The 17,436-nt window shown below is 39.9% G+C and overlaps 1 pseudogene; it reads left to right on the forward strand.

The window, feature by feature from the left end:
- Positions 1-1,491: 1,491 nt before the first annotated feature.
- Positions 1,492-1,827, forward strand: LOC121499040 (annotated as a pseudogene).
- Positions 1,828-17,436: the final 15,609 nt, after the last annotated feature.

The following is a 17,436-nucleotide window of genomic DNA, read 5'->3' on the forward strand; positions in this document are numbered from 1 at the left end:
TGACCACCCTAAACTGTGTTAGAAGCCTTAACTTTGGCCCATTCTCTCTTCTCTGTAGGTACAACAGGGCCAGGCCTACAGTAGTCCCAACAGAGCAGTGGGCATTTGAGTTACCCTTCTCCTGAGAATAACTGAGGGAAGATTAGAGGCTTTCAGGCCTCTGGCACTGAGAGTCATCCGATTTTGAGTAGTAAACTTCAGGCTGCCATAGCAAGGATATAGGGAACATTAAAGAGCAATGTGCCTTTACTCACATATTTGTTCTTTGCACTATTGGTTTATTTCTTCATTAGTGAACAGAAGGGACAACCATCTTCCCCTGAGCCCAAGTTATCACTCTTGCCAATTTTCAAAATTGATCCAGTCCTTGGTGAAATGGCCTAACTTACCTTCCCTTACCCCTTTCTCTGTCCCATGCAAGGCTAAGGTTCTGGAATGTATTATCATGGAAGCCATCTACAACCTCAAGCTCATATGCTCTTGGGATTGCCCATGGCTGGATCTGTGCTCGGGTGGGCAGCAGAGGACCATTTACCATGAAGCTATTGAAGTTTGAAGTCTCAGAGTCCTTTCAAGGACCTGAGAAAGACTTCGGCAATGTGTTCACATGTTTGAAGTTTTTGTTTCAACATTTTACAAAAGTGAGACATATTAATTTCAACTGATGAAGACTGGCGTCTCTTTCCATATCTACTACTCCTTCATCACACTTCATCTTCAGCAGTTCACCTCAGCATGGCTGTGACTATCTTTTGGGACAGAAAGATTAAATTGGGAATATGCCATAATAAATGAAATTTGGGGGGATGTTCTGGGAAGTTTCAAGAAAACAAATAGACATTTCAGATAATTTGGCTTTATATTTTTTTCTGTTTTAAAATTTGCACACAAAGTAAGTTTAAAAACTCAGATAGGGCAGCCCCGGTGGCTCAGCGGTTTAAGCGCCACCTTCAGTCCAGGGCGTGATCCCAGAGACCCAGGATTGAGTCCCACGTTGGGCTCCCAGCATGGAGCCTGCTTCTCCCTCTGCCTGTGTCTGCTTCTCTCTCTGTGTGTCTCTCATGAATAAATAAATAAAATCTTAAAAAAAAAAAAAACTCAGATAAAAATCAGTGGTGTAGGATAGAGAACCAAAAGTATGTGAAAGGAAATCAAGGAAAAGATTCTATGGTGAAAACTGAGTTGCAGCACAACAAAAATTCACATAATATCAACATTTTTTATATGAAGAGATCATTTCTAATAGAAATAATAAGTAGGCACTTGGTTTGCTTGAGAATCCAATTAATGAAAAGAAATAAATCATGATAAAACATTTTTTAAAAGCAGAAGTTACCTGCTGATATAGCCAATATGAACACAGTGACAAGAATAATCAAGTACTCAGACTTTCTGTAGATGGAAGCAGGCGACAGACTCAGTGTTCTGGCCTCACCAGGAAACCACTAAAGTTCCTGTGGAAGTGAAGCGGAATTTCATCAGAACATATTGGGTGGAGAAGACAAAACCCATCGTACCTGTTAAGGCCCTGATGCCATGTATGTCAAATCAGTATCTTTGGATGATCATGAATTTATTATAAAAAGACAACATGTACTCATGTCCAGAATGATAAAAGCCATATTGAGGGGCCTGGGTCAGTTTGCTTAGAATGAAATTAAAGAAGTCAGTTTTAGAGTAAACTCTTCACATGTGCTAGCAAAAGTACACGCATGTTCTAGCTTTGTGGTTGGCTACACTAACAACTCCACGGAGATTCCTGAATTCCCAACTGCGCCTAAAATTGCAGGGGAACTACTAATGGCTGCCAACTTCCCAGATTGTTAAATAAGATAAATCATAATAAACTGTTACCTTCTTTCAGCATTTAATAGCTATAATTCAGTTAGTAATTTTTTCATGAAAGATATTTTGATAAACATTTTCACAACTTTGACAACTACACTAAATGTCCATGTGACATTTTTAATATCAAATTGGGAATCTAAAGTACTTTAAATATTATCAACACAAAAATACAAATTTTACTCCACCCTGTTAAAGGAAATAATTAATTTTCTTTTTTCCTCTTTAAAAAAATATTAAATAAATAAATAAATAAATAAATAAATAAAATGTTACATGAGTGCTGTCATATGAAAAGGTGATCAAAGAGTACACAGCAAAGAAAAAAAAGTTTTAAAAAAATAGCATGGAAGTAAATCCAGAAGCGAATTGATTAAAAATAATACTATTTTTCTGGGTTTGATGGTATTTGTGATATTTGTCAGTTTTGTCATATTTTTAAAATGTGATTTAATTTTAATTTTTTCCCTCATTCTAAATAAATATCTAATTACATACCTAATTTGGTCATCTTTTTCTGAATTAAGAGAATACTTCTAATAGTGTGGTAGGCTCCAGATCTCAGGGAGCCTTAGTCCTGCCTTCTCACCCACTTGCAATGCCTGAGGGCAGTGGATTCAAGCAACCAGGCGGGTCTGGGCTATTTCTGTACGCAGAGTCAGAATCCATCTTATATAACTGGAACTCCTACGTCTCTTCTTTTCAGGCACTAGCTTGAGAATTGCATTGCAAGTGCTCAGAACTTTCCAATTTTAAGACACTGATTCTCCAAAGCAGCATTCTGGAAGTATCCTTACTTGTTCCCAGGAGTCCACTGCTGCTACATCCCACAGTATATTTCAGAGCCTCTTTTTATTTCATAAAGTTTTAGCCTAAGTGCTACAAGAGCCCCGATAGATGTTCAATTATGTATTAATGATTTGCATGCAGTCAGAAAATTTGATAGTAAGTAAAGTTTTAAAATGTAATCAGATAGACTTAGTGGAATCAGCTGTTTTTGCTTTATTTATTGTAACTATGTTATTGTAGCAGATCCAGCCAGGGGCATTAGAAATGCAAAACAAAACAAAACAAAACAAAAACCAAGAAAGAAAAGCACAAAACCCTAAACATAAGTTATCAAATATGCCCAACAGGACTACTCCTCCCCATCCACCTCAGGCCATCTGGTCCTTTGCTTGGCGTAGCTTCTACTCATTTATCTATAGCGTCAAGGAGTCTGGCAAAACTAGATACTATTGTATGAAAAAATGAAGCAAATTAAATACACCACGATTCAGTTTATTTAAAATAATTTCAGTCTTTCTGGGCTATCTAGTTATTTACTAGTATGAACAATCAAGTTTATTTGAAACATCTTATCTTATTTATTAGAAACAGCCCAGGTCCCATGATACTTAAGTAAGGCTCAAATTATGACTTAAAATCCTGATTTTATTCCAAGTATATGACTTAGGGTTTCAGAACAACAGTGCAATAGAGTAAAAAGTGTAGAAGAGCCACACCTTGAAGTAGAAGACTATACTTCTAAGAATAAATGTTTGAGCACATAAAATTTATATCAGGAAATAAAACTAATCATAAAATACTTAACAGAAGTCATTGGTCGTAAAGTGACTGAATATAGACGCTGGATTTAAAGCCCAGCAGATCTGGCTTCCAAAGCCATCTAACATAGGCAGGTTGTTGCACAGGCTATGTCTAATTTCCCTGGTGTGCAAAAACAGCAGCTTATAAGGCTATTGAGACAATAAATGAGAAAAATGTACATAATAGATGCCAGTAAATGGGAGTTATTTTTTTTTTTAATGGGAGTTATTTTTAACGCTTCTCTCACAAGTTGATAATAATTTTTAATAATAAGGGCAAGGTTTGTACCATCTATTTGAAATACATTCCATTGTTGATTACATTTTATTTGCCAATATACAATTTTTAAATGATCAGAATCAAAACAATTTTTTGGAGGATCTTTCAAAATACGTTTGTCAGGGAAGAGTCCCAGCCTCAGGGAAGAAGGGAGGGAATAAATCTGAAACCATTCCTTAGATGCCAAATGTAGAGGAGACAGTGTATTACTCACAGCATAGCACCCAGCAGGAACATCAGCAGGGTGGTGCCAGAACCTGGGTCCCCAAGTTCCATGGGTGACACCATGGGCCCGGATGGATGCTCCTGAGCAAGTAGTAAACAAGCCTGTCCCCTCCATAAGAGTGCGAGCATGAAGGTCATGGAGGTCATGCTGTGGCCATCTGCACCTGCGTAGTCACCCATGTGGCTAACTATGAAGACTGCTCAGTATCAGGGGATGGATATACCCTGTGGTCTATATACACGAACACACAGGGATGATCAGGGCTCATGATGAACTGCTTCCCCTAACAATGGTATTTATGGGAAACCACAATCTTTCTTTGAAGTTAAAAGTAAATGGAGATGCCCATTGTTGAGATAATCCGATTCTAACTCAATGATCTCAACTCTCTTGAAAATCTAAAACAGTTCACCTTTATACAAATTAAAGTTTGTAAAATAATAAAGAACCTACTTCTTCCATTCCCACCCATACGGAATTACCTAGCTAATTAGCCTTTACAATTTAGTACAATATTTCAAACTGGATTGGAACTGTGGAAACGCTCTCTGTGATGCAAACTAACCTTTTCACTTTGGCTCTTGTAAGTAACATCTACAGTGTTTTTTTCCAGCTCAGTTTCTGCCTCCATCCTCTACTCAGCCACAGAAAGACATCATAACAGATGATACAAATATACAAAAACCCAGTAGCAATCTACAAGACATTAACAGTCTCAAAACAAGCAGGTTGATTTTAGGTTTTCTCATTATTCCCATTCCATACCTTAGTAAACTGTTGACAACCAGAAAATACATTTTTCCCCCTGCAGAATTACTGTAACACTCAGCACCATTTTTAACTTCTACAAAGCAAAAGATGGAAAGAGTATGTAAGATTATGTTAAGTATCATTTAACACCATAGATTTTCAAAAGATCAACCGCCTGATACGATGTTAAATATAGTTGAATGTGGTCCCACATCTCGGTGCCATTTTGCCAAGTTTCCGTCGGATGCAATTTGCAACAAGCAACATATTAAACCCCCATAAATAGTCATTATAATGTAAACACTGAACACTCCTTATTGTAGCAGTGAAAGCAGTCTCCAAAATATTAAAAAAAAAAAAAAAAAAACACAACCAGAAAACAAATCCTTGAATTTCATCTCAGGGCAGAAGGTGGATTTGAATTTGAAGACATGCCAAATGGTAATTTTGGGCACAAATATTTCAGACAAAGCTGATCTATTATGAGTAATAACAGCATATGTTAGTTTCTAAGTCAGTTTGCATATGTCACAGGAAGCACACCCAATTAGCATGTGAGGCCATTTACACTTCAGCAAAGTTATTAACAGTAAATCATAACAAAGTAGGTATGGTCAAATTACACATTCTATTTTAAATATGCATAAAAATCGGACCCCAAAACAGCCAAATTGAGAAAAGTAGACTCCTAAGTGTATTAAACCAGCATATTAGCTTCCTTTTACCTATTATTATTAATATTATTAATGATGATGATGATGATTCTTTTCTTTTCACATAGAGGGTTGCTATGGCTCTTGACAGTTTCCTTTTAGCTAGCTAAGCCTCGGAGGATTAAAGAAGACATTTGGCCTTTATGGTTTTCTGTGTCTGAATGTGTATGTCCTGAGGAGAAAAAGAGCTGTGCAAGAAGCTATTAAGCACCAATGAGCGAGCACGGATGTGGAATGCCTGAGTTATGTTCACTGAAACAGATGTCGTGTCCCACAATTCCCTGAGCTGCCTCAGGCTTTTGCTGGTGTCAACCCTGTGGTAAATGGGTTTTCATAATGAATTTACTGTGAATTCTCACACACACACAAACCATTAGAATCACATTAAAGGGCTGACTAAAATGCCACCAAGACTCTAAGCAGGACTGTCTTTTGTTCATTTGGAAGAAACTCTGAAGAATCCAGAATCTCAAATCAATCATTCGTGATGGTTTGGAGAGAGGAACAGGCCTCTCTGTGGCTGGAGACAGACAAACCATGTTTTGGGAGGAGGAGGGTTCTTGGACCTCACTTGGGGCAGGGCTCCCATTTCTTCCTTCCCAGACTGTCACGGGAATGGTGGTTGCTCTTCATACCAAACACGAGACATTGGTCAGACTGACCTGAGTTTTAAATTATTTTCCTTTAACCACTTCTCTTGAAAAAAAAAATTAGTAAATGAACAAAACAAAAAAACCATAGTAAATGACGCAAATCTATTGGAGAAACAAATCTTCCAAAGGGGCTACCAACTCTGGGTAGGGTATCTAGAGGGTATGACAGCTTAATAGGGACTGAAGGTAAGAATAAACAACACCAGGAAGAGTCAGAGATTGGGACAGAAACCAAGATACATAAGAGCATGAGCAAAAGGAGATGCGTGAAGCGTGAGCTGGTTTTCAGAAGAGAGCAAGGCTACTAGTACTGCTAAAAAATAGTAACAAAACCAAGATACTCTATTGGTTGAGCACCTATTATGGTTCAAGCAGCTTATTCGATGTTTTTAATACATTGTCTTCTTTTTTTCCTCACAAAAACGTCAAGAATAAAGACTAAAAGCATTTGCAGACACCCCTCCCTGCCAGGCTTTGTTCTGGGTGCCCCCACCATCCCTAGGGGGCTATCCTTTTGTTCTCTCAGCCTTTTAACACTTAGCTCTTTCATCCTACTGAGGTTTTGTGCCTGATTTTTCCTTTTTCCTCTTTTGGAATCCTCCCAGATATGCTTCCCGCACCCTACCCTTGTTTTTTGTTTGGGTGTCATCTTCTCCTCCATAATGTCCCACTTAAAAACGGTCTCTGCCATGAAGCCTTCCTGGAGTGTCTCAGCCAGAGTAGACTCCCAAGTGTCTCCCCTAATCCCTCTTCCACCCTCTTCCTTCCTGGCTGTGTTGTTCCCTACCTTGGTGGTGCCTTGCTTTGCTCTTTAGGGCATTTTCTTGATTTGCAAGGATTTATTTGCATGTTGTCTTGCCTTAGTTTTGTGTCTTCCTTACTAGGGTAAAGCACCACAAAGTTAGGTTCCAGCTCCTTTTTATTCACTGATCTATACCCGGCACATAAGCAAGAATTTGGCATATGGTGGGTACTCCACAAACATTCATTGGATGGGAAAAAATGTGCTAAATGCCTCGAATTAATTCTTTCACTTAATGAGTGATCCTCCTGTTAGCTTACTGAAGACAATGCACCCTCACAGAGAGTCAATGTATCTAAAACTGGTTCTGTAGGGCTTCAGACTATGATTTTAACCGTTATGTGGCCATTTGATAGGTCTCACAGATTTGCAGTATCAGTTTGATATAGACTTTTAAGATTGTTTTGTGTGGGTTTTTTTTAGGTCTCTTTCACAATCACAATCTTGGCTAATACACAATCCTTTCAGCGTTGCTTTAGTGCTACTACTGCCCTTAAGCACCAATCAGCTGCATCCAGCTTAGTAGCACTACAGTAACTGGTGGTCAAGCAGATCAAGCAAGGAAAATGCAAAACCCTTCCACCGGATTTACAGCTCTAGCTGCATACCAGCCTAGGGAATAAAAACTTCACCCTGTTCTAATACCTTGAGAGGGCTAAAACCACATGAAGTTAGGTAAGAGAGGCTTTGTTAGGTGGGGCCTTGGCTGGAACCTAAAAGGAATCATCATTCTATTTTACTGGAGCTTCTAACTAACTTTCAGCTACTGTGATATATGGAGAAAGAGAGGAAGGAAGGAAGGAAGGAAGGAAGGAAGGAAGGAAGGAAGAAAGGAAAAGGAAAGAGGAGGAAACTATAGTCTCTGCTATGGACTGAATTATGTCTCCCCCAAATGCATATGTTGAAGGCCCTAGCCTCCCATATGGTAAAATCTGAAGGCAGAGTCTTTAGGAGGAATTTAGGTTTAGATGAAGTCATAGGGTAGAGCCCTCAAGGCAAGACTAAGTGTAAGAAGAGACAGCAGAGAGCTTTCTTCCTACCTCTCTCTCACCACCTTCATGCACCTTAGTGCATGACCTTTCCTTAGAAAGGTCACAAGGACTTGAGAAAAGCAGTCATCAGTAGCCCAAGAAGAGAGCTCTCCTCACAAGGCACTGACCCTGCCAGCACCTTGATCTTCGACTTCCAGTCTCCAGAACTCTGAGAAATAAATTCCCATTAGTTAATCCACCCAAACAATGGTATTTTGTTATGGTACCTCAAGCTGACTAAGACAGTGTCCTCTACCAAAAGTACAACCCAGTAAGGACAATTATTAGCTTTTATTTCCCATTACATCGCTCCTTTGTGACTTTGGGTCATGTCCTTATGGTACATTGGACCATTGTCATTGACCTTTGGGATATTGGGAAATTTTAGAGAAACCCATAGACTACTCATACATTGGCTTTTATATATTTGGTAACATAGCATTCTCCACATCACTGGACCCAAGCATGTTTCCACGGTAGGAAATGCTACGTACAAAGTTTCCACAGAAAAGTTGATATATGACAATATTATAATATGATCTTCTATTTTTCTTCCAATCCCATCTTTATTTCACCACTATAGGAAAAATGAGCAGAAGGAAAGATTCTTAAATACACTCTTATCTCCCTTAATGGTCCAAGATTCTTATCTAAATTTGTACATTGTGCTTTGAAAACTAATGATGTCAAGCTCTGTAAATCTATAACTTTTAGAAATTGGCCTTTGATATAAACCAATGACATAGATAGGGAAAAGGCACAAACGGAAGCAAAATCATGTATAAGTCCAGCTGATTTTGCCCTTAGAATATAAATAGATACACATAGACATAAATACAGAGAAGAAAATGTGGATCTTCTCGAAATGTTTAAAGACAAATGTTCAGATTTTTTGGACATCTTAACCAGTATTTAAAAAGATAAACTCCAAATGAGACTTTCTACTTCATAAAGTTGCTTTACACATTAAATTATATGATACTTGTAAAGTTTTTAAAACAATGCTGCCACAGCAAGTCACCAGTCAGTGATCATTTAAATTTCACTTTTGAACATCTTAGATACCGTCTTATAAATTGAATCGCTTGGGTTTACCTCATAACCTAGGAAAACATCCAACTCTTTATCTTCAATCAGTTTAAGCATTTTCATTGTCTATTTGCCTCCTCTGGAGATCAAAGTGAAGGAGAGAATAATCTCTGGACAAGTTTCATTGCCCTTTAACAGTGCTCAAGTTAGGGTTATTATAATTATTTGTTTTTCTTTGTTGCACCTTTTCATTTCCTTGTCAAGGAAGGAGAAGGGATTCAATGCAGATATCCTGGCCAAAGAATTTTGCTAAGAAATTCATGAGACAGGGCAGCGGCAACTAATTGTTTTGGTAGGTCAGACTGGGGAGTGGGAGTTGGCAGGTGGGAAGGAGGAGAAGGGGACTGGATGGTGGCTTATTAGTGGCAGCCAGAAGAGCAGTGAGGATGCACAGTTAGAGCCTGGTAAAAAGGCAACTCAGTTATAGAGACAGAACAACTGAGACAATACTGTCCGCAGCAACTTGGAATATAGAAAATGAGTTTATGGTCTGGCTAAGGGGAGAGTCAGGCACTGTTGACAGTGCCATTTGGTTTTTTGTTTTTGCCTTTTGTTTTAGCTGCACCAGATAAGGGAAGAGAGCTGAACGAAGACAAAACTTCTCATTTGGAAAGCAGAATTTAGAGGAAATGTAGATGACCTAGAGATTGCTGGGTTGAATTACAAAACATTTCCATCCCACAGAAGACTCTTTGTAAGAAATTACCTTTACATAAAGATCTAGTTAAGTGGGTGGTTATAAAACCCTTTGTTAAGATCTCAGAAAAACTTCAGTTGAGTGGACTCATAGTTAGTTAAAAAAGCTTTCTAAAATTTGGAGGTGTGTTATCCCACAGGATTTTTATTTATTTTTTTCAAGATTTTATTTAGTTGAGAGAGACAGCAGGAAGTGGGGGAAGGGCAGAGGGAAAAGCCAGCTCCCCACTGAGCAGGGAGCCAGCCCTAAGACATGGAGCTCCATACCAGGACCCCAGGACCATGACCTGAGCCAAAGGCCCACACCTAACTGACTGAGCCACCCAGGTGTCCCTCCCACAGCACTTTTATATGCCCAAAAGAACCCTGGATGTCACCTTTGAGGCATGACATCAACCCTAGTAAGGTTTATGTAAATTTTAAGGGAATGGTACTGGCACAAACCTTGCCTCCTTGGACCAAAAGGAACAGAAATGGTTAAGAAGATTTAAATAATAATTTTTAAAAGTCCCCTGGATCTTCCACTTCCTACAAAAAAGAAGCAGGCTGAGACAGCTGCTCAGCTACAAACACCAGTGACTTCTGATCGAAAAGAGAAGTCATCTTGGCCAACAGAACTAAAAGGCTGGAGCGCAGAGCCAAAATGGGAGAGCCACGTATTCACAAGTTCCCCCTCCCCCAAAGGCTGCAGCGCTGACCCTGGTCAAGGAATAAGCCTTGCCCGCTTGGGAAGGCAACCTGCTGATGCATACCCAACTGCCTTTCAGAATTAGTGCAAAATCCTGACTGCTATTCGCTTCCCTTCTTTACTTTCATTTAATTTTTTTTTTAATTTTAGAGGATTTTTCATATTTCATGGAAAATTGCAAAGATAATGCAGAGTTCCCATCTACTCTTCATGCATTTTCCCAAACTGTTAATGTTTTACAAAACCACGAAGCATTTGTCTCAACTAAGGAACCATGGTTGGTACATTAACCATTAATTAAAGTTTGTTCAAGCTCCACTATTGTTCTCCTCATGTCCTGATTTCCCAACTGTTCTAGGTTCTGTTTCTAGATAACCCGCAGGGCACCACAATACAGGTCACTGACCTGTCTCCTTAGCTTCCCCCACTGTGACGTATGTTAAACTTTCTTTGCATTGGATAACCTTAACAATTTTGAGCTGTGTTTTGAAGGTATTTTGAAGACAAATTGGAGCTCTTAGACCTTCAACTTGAGTTTTAATGATGTTTTTTCTTATGGTTAGACTGCTCCAGCCCTAACCAGATTCTCTAATGGAGAATCGGCCATTTCTCCAAGGAGCCCTGGTTCCCTGTCCCTGGTATTTGAAACCAAGTCCTGAAGGCTGGCTATGTTCCTTGCTCCATTCTTACTGTTTTTGAGCACAGGTGCCCATCATGGTTACTCTGCCCCTATCGTACCATATTCTGTTGAGTGTGCAGCTGGAAGATCAGTTATGTTTCTAGTTCACATCTCTCAGCATCAAAAGAAGCTGCCTCTAAGGAGCTTTCCCCATACTGAACTAGACACTAGTCAAGAGATCCCGGACTTCAAGCCTGGTGTAGTAATTGGTGTGAGGCTTTGGAGTCCCTGGATGAGAGTAAGCATATTTTTCATGTTGAAAGAATGTGAGTAATATGTGAAGGTCTCATCATCAGAAGTGGACTCTGGTATCTTGTTTTATGGCTACAACATTATCCACATCCCTCTCTACAAAGTGGTTTTGCTGCTCCTCCCACCCTGAAGTAGAGTCTATATCTCCTTTTGCTTGAAACTGGGCTAGATTTGTGGTGGAAGGGACATAATTTAAGTTCTTGAGCTAAAACCTCAAGAGGGGCTTGTAGCTGCTGACTTCCTTCTCTTAGAATCCTGGGACCACCAGGCTGATGAGGAAGCCTAAGTGTGCACCACGTGGGTAAGGGAGCCCACTCACCAGGTATATCCCAGGTGAGCCCAGTCCCCGACCCACTCACCAGCTGTGTGCAGTAACCTGGGTGAGCCCAGGGGAGACCAGCAGAGTCTAGCCCCTCACACAGTCATGAGAAATGACAACTCACCATGTTTGGGAGTAATTTTTGAAGAAGAAATGGATAATTAATACAGTACAATTGACTGCTAAAAAGTTCATCTTTCTGTTGATCCTAAATCTACTACCCTATAAGTTCCATTGACCCAGGTCAGGGCTTTTAGCCGGTAATAAAGTATAATAAATTGTAATGATGAGTTAATATCTTGATTTTCTCTTTTTATATTGCAATATTTCCCCTTTACCTGTGGTTTCACTTTTCCTGGTTTCAGTTACCAGCGATCAAAGTCAAACATCATCCAGAAGCAGATGCTCCTCCTTCAGAAAGTCGGTAGTAGCATAACACCACATCACAATGCCTGGGTTGTTCGCTTCTCTTCATTGTATCAAGTAGGCATTTTACCATCTCATGTCATCTCAGGAAGGGTGTGAGAACAGTACAGTAAGATATTTGGAGAGGGGGATCACATTCATATAACTTTTATATAGTACATTGTTATGATTGTTCTATTACTAGTGTTGTTAATCTCTTACTGTGCCTACTTTTTAAATTTAACTTTATTATAGGCATGTAGGTATATATGTGCAGGAAAAAAAAAACAAAACAAAGTATACAGGATTTGGTGCTATCTGTGGTTCCAGGCATCCACTGGGGGGTGTTAGAACATATCTCCCGTGGACTGGGGAGGGGGGCATTGCGTAGTATCTTTACTGAAGACATATGGAATTAGCGCTTAAGGAGAAAAGAAGAGTTTTATCAGCAGACGTGTTGAGAACTGTCACAGATTGACAAGGTGTTTGGAGAATGGAAGCTTCTGATTCCCCCTCAGATGGCAACTTAGAGATACCTACTGACTCCACCTGAAAGCAGAGATTAGTTCGATAGGAGGTAAGCTTAGGAAACTGCAATGTAATTGTGATTAAAAACTGGCAAGTTTAAATTGTTCAACAGAGATAACAACTTTCTCATGAGGAAAGTTCTGTTTACGGGTCTAAATTTACCTCAAGCCCCTGACCTTGTTCAGCCTGCCCTACGACACTCTAGCCCTGAGTCTTCTAAAGAGAGATGCCAACCTCTTTTCTTTAGTTGATTCCTAATTTTTTAATATCTTCATGTAGTTTTGGTTTTGATAGATTGACCATTTTATTCATCCCTTCAACAATAACATATTAACCATAACATATAATGGGCCAGGAATACAATAATAATTCCTACATAGCCTATGCCTTTAAAAGCATATAAATGAGCAATTCAGTAAAATATTGTTGGTATAACATTAGGGGAAAGAACAGGAGGGCATCTAATGGAAATTGGGGAAATTGTAGTAAATAAATCCATTTTTGATGTCTGACTACTGCTGACAGCTTTTAAGCGTCATACCTCACTCCTTCCTTCTGCCCCACATCTGGGCAAGCTGATAAGAAAGCCTGGTGTTTCCTCCTTTGTTGTGGTGGGAAGTTCAACCTTTTCCCCAGCCACACCCCCAACCACCCTAAAATTCTCAGGCTAGTCTCTTTCCCTTGATCTCTTAAATCATTTTTGACCAGCTTGGGAGGCCCACTCCACTCTCTCCAGGAAGCTGATTATGTAAGTAATAAACCTTTCAAATACTCTTAGTGCCTGTGTGGCATCACCAGTGTTGAGCAAAAATTTTGGATAAGGGTAGCTAGCCATCTCATCTCTAGAGAAGGACGGCTAGACAGGTGCTTGTAAAAAGGTAGGATTATAATTAGGATTTTAAGAAGTCAACAGTGGTTGAGCATGAAAAGCAAAGAAAATCGGCTAAGAGGAGGATTGAAAAGTAGCCACTAAGTTTGGGAATGTGGAAGTGAATGATGATTTTTTTCTAGAATCCTTTAAAACTGTGATGGGGGGAAAAGATCAGATAGCCAAGGCCAGAGAAGAGCAAGTGGAGGCAGTGATACGAGAGACCTGGCTTCTTGTCTCACGGAGTCAAAGAATGAATCTCACAGACACAGGAGAGTGAGCAAAGGGGTAGAAGAAGTTTATTACATAAAGATACAGAGAAAGCTCTCAGGGGTGAGAAGGGTCCCGACAGGGGTTGTGGGGTTGGTCGTTTATCGGGAACTGACACGGAAGCCTGTGGCCTTGAGATTCTTGTGCTGTCTTGATTTGAGTTAGGGTTGGTGATAACATCTTCAATGGCTTACTTCTTCTTTGGGGTCTGGTTATTCTTTGTTGGTCACAGATGACTGTCATAAAACGACACCCTCCCCGCCCTCACCTAGGGGAGGGTGGTCTGGCTTGCTCCCTTATATCTGGTTTCCTTACACCTCAGCATTTGGGATTTTTCTGTGAGCCTGATTTCCCTGGCCCCCTACCTAGCCCTGTCTAGCCCTGTTTGTCACTAACTCAGCAGCAAACGTTGACTACTACCATCTCAACACATTGGAGTGGAACTTATTCAGCAGAGGCTGAAGATAAGTGGAGACAAAAGGCAGAAAAAGCAAGCAGGGCTAGATGAGGACTTTTTTTTTTTTTTTTTTTTTTTGAGGCAATGGAATAAGATTTCTTTATAGACCAAGGTTATATTCAATCAAGTAAACGAGGTTGAAAACACTGGGAAGAAGAATTAACTGATGGAATAAAATGGAAAGGCAAGGGGGAAGTTTTGAATTAATAAAAAATAAAAAACTAACAAAGCAAGGTAGGTAGGAGAAAAACTCCATGTGGCAGATTAAATCTTGATTAGAAGAAAGAGAACTCATCCACTGCCGCTCAAACGATACACGTGCATAAGGGCTTGGGTGGATATATGTTTAGGTGGCAGGATCAGTAGGAAATTGATGGATAAAATGAATAACAGCTTCCTGAAAGTGGAGGTATGGTTACCTCTGGAAGACCCTTAGGAATGGGTTTTAGAAGGGGGTTGAAAATACTGGAAAATAGGAATGGTAGATGAGCACAGAGAAGTGAAAGCTTTGAGGCCCACCTCAGGCTACAGGCACCAATCTGCAGAGATGTGATCATTTAAATCTAGGGAACAGACCAAAGTCGCTTGGAGGCGAGGGGGATCAGGGGGAGGGGGTAACTGGATGATGGTCATTAAGGAGGGCACTTGTGATGAGCACTGGGTGTTATATGCAACCAATGAATCACTAAATTCTACCCCTGAAACTAATAATACACTACATGTTACCTTGAATTTAAATTACAAAAAGAGATAAAAACAGAATTAAAAAGAAAAAAAAAGAGATGTGATCCTCTTCCAGCTACCTCATTTGGATACCACACAATCTTGTGGTCCGTAACACAGGGTTGGGATCCAGGATGTCAGGACCACACATATTAGGTATCCTTCCAGTTTCACTCATATTGCAAGCAATTTTTCTAGCAATTATTACACCCTGTTCTATTTTACCCTCTCTCTCCCTCACATTGGTGTCAAGCTGGATGATTGACCCTGGACAAGAGACACATTGGAAGTTGTGCAGTGGGGACCCTCCTTCGCAGCGCCTCTGGGACTTGGGTTGCAGAACATTGTTACATAACATTTACTTTAGAAGAATTTCTGATTTTTTTTTTGATTGTGAGATGGAGTCCAAGTACGTATCTTATTAATTTTTGATCTTTGGAATACGTATGGCAATTAAATCTATTACCCGTAGAAAGAGAACCACTTAACAAGTAGATAAGAAATATACTACACTAAGCATATTCCAGAAAAATGAAACCCAAAGACATACATTCACACATCTGGCGGTGATTCATAATTGAATATTATTTTCTCTCTAGTTATGATGGTTTACATCAGCCTCAATCCCCAAACTGAAAGTAGCTGAGTAATATTGCTGGCACCATCTCTTTATCCCAGTTCCATATGTGCAGAATAAAAGGTTTAACTATAATTCACTCTGGTAGCATTACACAGGGAATTTCAATGAAGGTGTTGAAAGAAAATAATTACCCACGGAGCCTGAGGCTAGAAGGGAAATCTCTCTCGCTCTCTCTTATACAATATGTTTCTAATGGCAATGTGCGAGAAGCAGCCGGGAGGATGGGACCATTTTCTTACATGACTGCATCAGTACCTGTCAGAAATGGTATAAATTTGTGAAACTAGGACACTAAAATATTCCCTGATGAATGATATTAAATACAAACTTCCAGGCTTAGGAAATTCACCCAGGAATAGATGAGTAGGGATAATATGTTTCAGATACTTTCGGACTCTCATAAACTCATATTGACCAACAGCTATGGTGAATTTGACGTATCTACAATACGTAGCGGCCAACGCACAATCCTAAATAGAGCAAGTGATGAACACATAGGTGCCTAACAGAGTACAGGGTTTCTTTCAAATATCAGACTAAAGATAGCCTTTGTGACTATGATTCCAAACTGTAGGGTTGCAAAACGAAAGCAGAGAGATGATTGTTAAAAATCTTTACTTCCCAAGCCCAACTCAAAGAACTTCTGATTCGCTGGGTCTTGGGCAGTAGGCTTGAATCCGCATATTTAGCAAATACCTACGGTGATTCTGGTGCAGATATCATAAGGATCACATTTCGACTAAGATTTAGGAAAAATTTGGCACCATCATGTGATTGGTTTTAATTGATAAAACCTCTACTCTGTCAAGCAAGACCCTTACTACTTCAATATTTTCATTGGCAATGTGAAGAGAGGCAACTGAAAAAAAGAGAAAAGGTTTACACTAGACAAGAATGGTATGTCAATCCCGTTTTTGGCAGTCACACTGCTATTCTCAAATTTTAATTCCAGAGCCAAAGCAAAAGGCATAGGTCCAAGCCCCAGGAAAAGCTGCAATGTGGGAAGAATTGTTTGGCTTCATGAACCCCACTTCCACTGTGTCTGTGTCTTTGGCGTGAGGAACAAGGAGGGCCCTGATCATCCAAGAATGCCAGGGTCATAAGGCTCAGCCCGTGTCCCCAACATCGCCATCTCCCCCCACCCACTGCCCCCGGGGCACACCAGCCTGCATCCTAACACAACACCATTGCTCCTAACCCTGCCTTCCCCAGCACCCTGAGTTCCAAACAATTTCAAACCAGCCTCCCCCATCAAAACTATGACAGTCTTATAAGCTGATGAGATGAACTAGTTCTTCCTAAGGCTAACACAATGCATGGCAATGGCTTACGTGGTTTTTCCTTTCTTAGAACCTTTAGTCCGGCTTCAATAAATGACTCATGATGAGAACTTCAAATCCCTTAAAAGGCTGGTAAAGCAAATAACTGGACTCAGGAGACATCCAGATCCTGCCGAAATCATACCATACCATAGAGTGAATCATGTCAGCCATCCTCCTCCTCCTGGACACCCTGCCCTCATCCTGCATCTTTCTTTCACCTCCAAACCCACCCAGTGCCTGGGTGCCACGCTCCCTCCCTTCCCTGCCCTCTCTCAGGCTTTGTTAGCCTGAGTAAAGGCACCTTTATTTAAACAGTAATTCCCTTACTATAAATTTAAGAAAATAGGGAAGCTTGGGAACCCTGTAGGATATAAATCAAAGTGTAAGGAATTATAGGAACAGGGGGCTTAAATATGGAAGCTGGTCTGGAAAACACATTAGAGTCTAAAAGAGGCTCTCTTTCCTCACTTTTCTATTCTCACAACGGCAGAACTTACTTTAAAACCAAGAAGGAAAAAATAACTCTAGAAGCAAAGGAAATATAGAATTTTAGTTTAATTTTCATTCATTTTATTATTGAAGCTTTTTTTTTACTGTAGCAATTAATAAGT

The sequence above is a fragment of the Vulpes lagopus genome, chromosome 9, assembly GCF_018345385.1.
Source record: "Vulpes lagopus strain Blue_001 chromosome 9, ASM1834538v1, whole genome shotgun sequence".
In the NCBI taxonomy this organism is placed as follows: Eukaryota; Metazoa; Chordata; class Mammalia; order Carnivora; family Canidae; genus Vulpes; species Vulpes lagopus.